Source organism: Sipha flava, unplaced genomic scaffold (assembly GCF_003268045.1).
Source record: "Sipha flava isolate LNK unplaced genomic scaffold, YSA_version1 121_pilon_pilon, whole genome shotgun sequence".
NCBI lineage: Eukaryota > Metazoa > Arthropoda > Insecta > Hemiptera > Aphididae > Sipha > Sipha flava.
In genome coordinates, this window is record NW_020271747.1 from 1,882,731 (window position 1) to 1,887,579 (window position 4,849).

Genomic DNA, 4,849 nt, shown 5'->3' on the forward strand with positions numbered 1-4,849 from the left:
TAGTAGTAGTAGTAGTAGTAGTAGTAGTAGTAGTAGTAGTAGTAGTAATTGTAGTAGCAGTCGACGAGTTAAGAGGATGTGGGCAAGAAATGGTACATACTCACGCACGTGGGGAGAAAAAAATACTCCTTAGAAATATTGTAATCAACGTACGCACATACACGCACACATATACGCGCGCACACATGTATAAGGTTTTGACAAAGTATTAAAATCAAAAGGGGGACCTTGGTTAGGTCCGGTCCGCCGGAGCAGCGACAGCGCACAACTGGTTTCTTTTTCATTTTAAATACATCGATTTAAATACAAACATGTCGTGTGCATCTTTATATACTTACACACACACACACACACACACACACACACACACACTGCTCCCGTATATATGTACACGATCGGTATAAAAAATATAATATTGTATAGTAATAACACATATAGGTACGCGGCAGGATAATAATATATACGTGTGTATAGTAATATACAGTTCAGCTGCGCTTTGTTTTTTTTTTTAAATAAAATTTTTATTTTCCGCCGTACGCGTGCGCACTTGTGAAATATCCGACGACGACATGTTGTGAAAAAAATACACATACACACACACGCGCGCGCGCACACACAACGGATAAAGGGGATATTCTTTTTCTGTGTACATTATTTTGTAAACGTGAATATGATGTGCGTATGTTTATATGTAAATACGCGCGGTTTACCGGTTGTACGAGTCAAACGGCTTATTGAAAATCGAAACCTCACTATAACGATACGGCGATCAATGGAACGCGAAAACGTACGGTGGGCATAGGCACAAGTATAGACGGGAATTGGTCGGTAGGAGGGAACTGAAACCTTTCTCGTCATTGGTTGTATAATATGAGCAGAAAATTGTATTCTTCCGGTCCCTAAGGGAACAACCGAATTTGAAACTGTCGAACAAGCTTCTTGTGCGCCACGGACAACCATCCTCGCCTGAGAAGTTTAAATTGGGGTTTAAGCACACCCAAGCCCCCCCCCCCCCCCCAATTTGCGCCTACCGTTCGTAACATTTTAAATGTATGGCACACTGTAAATCTACTTTCTTAGCACCGCCGATTTTATCAATATCTGTTTAATGTCTATTTAATATTTCCATAATCAAGTGACGATACGTAATCGATGTTTCAAATGACGATACGGTAATGGGCATACTGTTTACAAACATTTATTGCATAACAAAAACACCGAAAAATGCTAATTTTTCTCAATTTTATCAGGCCTCCAATAGGTGATTTTAATTTTCCATTAAATGTACTTATAAAGAAAATTGGTCTCAGATTTTTCATTTAAGACATCAGCCGAGATCCCCGGTGCAATTTGCACTCCCGATGAATTCAGTGCTCGACTTAAGGGGGACGCAGGGGAACAGAGTACCCCAACTAATTTTCAGAAATATTAGCGTCACTTTACTATTATTATATTATAATTATAACGCATAACAAATTTTGGAGTTGCTATTTTTTTTAAAGTAAATAGAGTTCCTCTTCTTTAATTTTTCCAAGTCAAGCACTAGATGAATTTGACACTGAATAGTAGACGTCGATGATCATTAGCGCAATTATTACGGAAACGCTTGCACCATTGTTGCGAAGTAAATTAGAGTCGTTAATATAACTTTCTAATATAAACGGTAAATATGACGCTTTGTAATAAAACAGTTTTAAGTTGATCGAAATACTTATATCATGGTCATATTTATAGAACGTGCAAAATACCACGTGCAGGTATACGTTATTTAATAACCATACACGTGTCCGGGTATGAAGTATTTTTGTTTAATTTTTTTGTGTATTTTTGTATTTTATCTGTAAACTTTACACAGTGTAAAGAACTCACTCGGCAACGCGCAGACGTATATTTGTTACCTGCCTTATCATGTTAGGCCGTTGGATATATTTTTGTTCTATATTTGCGCCCGATGTCGGTTTAAACGTGCCACGTGTCTCATATCAATAATTATACGACGTGTGTTATCCCAGCCCAATCGGCCCGAAGTTATCTTAACAAGTACAAATACTACGAATACTATTATTACCATGCTATCGTCACTCCGTGCAATATTAAAAACGTATTATTTCGTCTCGACCAGACGTATCGGCGTGTCCGATCCGTAGTGCTTCGCGCGCGCAACGTACACTCATGTCTCGCGGAATACCCCATTTACGACCCGTATACCGGCGGGTTCTTGTAACATCGTCGATGATAAATACTAATCGTACCGTAGTATTATATACTATAATTATTTGAGATCGTACTATTATTTATTGCTCGATCCGTGTCACTCGATACGGGCGTCGTCGATTTACTACAGCAAAATACTAGTGAAATAAAATAAAATCAAATAAGTTTTTTTATTTATTAAAATGTACAATGTTTACAATACCACGAGGATACACATTTCGCGTTACGTGTGACGTTCGGCTTGCGTAATCATCGTTTTCTCCGATACTGTATTTTGTTAGTGATCTCGACAATAATATGGTCTACTAACGAAATTATTACGGATTGAACACAGTAGTTCTAGAGCAGACGCGGAAAAGCTTACCACCAGGAGCGTACCCAAGAATATTTTATGGGGGGGGGGGGCCAAAACTTTTATTTTATCTAATTATAGGAAATTAAAATGCACTATATACTATTATTATACTATTTACTATTAAATCGTTGAGTATGTAGAAATTGTAATGGGGGATCCAGATCCGAACCCCCCCCTTGGTTGGGTACACACTTGCTTACCACTGCGCCCGTTCCATACGCCATGCAAATGTACATTAATTGTACACAACAGCGTAACACAATTGTGTTTTGTAAATATGATTTACCGATTTCTATGCGTTACGAACGCGTTCAGAGAGATTCTAAATAAAATCAACTGACTTAACATAATTTAACATATTTTGTTGCGAACAGAATATTTGTACTCCTCGTATGTTTGTCTATTTCCTTTTTATTCCTTCAAAACGGTTTGTTTTACACACAATATACTTTACAGGTAAGTAAATCTCATGCAAATTACAGTATTATTAAGAATAGTAATTTTAAAACTATTATATTGTTTAACGTGTAGAAGTATTTTTTTCAATTTAAACAGTTTATGTTTTCTGCTCGTTACGCGATAAATCGCAGTACATTACATGCGATTAGCATTATGAAATTCACACCAATTATGTCTATCGAAGCATAGATAGGTGCGACTTTTATGGTCCGTTTATTGTTCATAAACTTGTTGACGTACGTGCACTGCAACACGGACGATTGCAATCGAGAAGATTTGTATAACAACGTAAAACGCTTCATATGGAAAATCCAATTAAAGAAAATATCACTTATGCGGTTGATTACGCACACATTGATTATTTTTCTTTTTGTTTGCACGTAGAGCAAATTTTTTAAAGATAAAACATACAATATATCTACCAATTTATGCACACATGGTTTGGTCGTCCAAACGTTTATACCCACTCGTATCGCATTGATTTTATCTTTTGACCTTGACCATCTGACGTGTGGGAAGGCTTTTGATATTCGATATTTTTGCGTCCATGTGATTTATTCGAGAACAGATAAAAACTGAAAAATCATTACAATTGCATACCCCCGATAGTTGGGGTGCACTATCTTATCTCCGTTCGTCTTTGATGGCAACCGCTGCAAACCAATAGCTCGGGGGTGATACGAATAAAGCACATGCATATTATGAACACTAAAATATATTTTTCACGCACACGTGTTACAACCGTGGGTGGTTGATTTAAATGTGTGGGTGGGTGAACAGTGTAAGTGTGTGTGTGTGTCTGGTACCACATATATCGTTGTAAAATGGTTTTTAATCAGCATTTTGTGTTTTGAGGTACACAACCCGGACTCTATATAATCATATAATATATATATATATATATATGTATGCATGAAATAGGACACTAACCCGGGTGCGTATTATATAATATAGAATCGGTTATGGTGGTCGTATACGCAAAACTTCGTTGGAGGCTTAACCCGAAACGAAAGAAAGACGCCAAAATCGGGGACCCTTGTTGTTGTCATCACCGCAGGAACAGCCGCGCCGATTAGTCGTACGCACAACATCGATGTTCACAATATTGGGCTGTATACATCTCTCATCCTTCGGCCACAGCGTCTACTTGGGAGGGTTGCACGTGTCGCGAACGGTATTAATTTTTTTTTTGTTGCCGCGCAATCTCCGAACGGTCAAACGTGCGTAACATATATATTATTGTTATTATATACCATCGGGCGATCCTGCGGGTGGAGGTCACGGGACATTGCGCTAATAGTCCTGCATCCTGCGCATCAGCCCCACCGTCCAAATAAACACGTATATGTACTCAATATATGTTGTTTTTTTTTTTTTTTTTGAAAATATAACGCCCTTCGTTATTTTCGACCGTTTAACGGTCGTGTGTGCGTGTGTGCAGTGTGCACATATTATTAGTGTTTCTCAGCGGGAATGCTTCAGCGTCAGTGGCGGCGACGGTCAATCCTGATAATGTACATTATACTCCGCACGCGTTATCTTGATCGAGTTAGGAGCCGATTGATTTCTTATAATGCGACGTACACGATGTGTGTGTGTATAATACACACACACACACACACACACACACACACACACACACACACACACACACACACACGCACGTATATATGTATATGTGTAATGGGTGCGCAGGACTCGCCCTCGGGCCGTCGTCGATAAGAACGAGCCATTTGTCACGTATTTATCTTCGGGTGCAGCGCGCGCCTGTACATATAAATATATACGTGTGTGTGTGTGTGTGTGTGTGTGTGTGTGTGT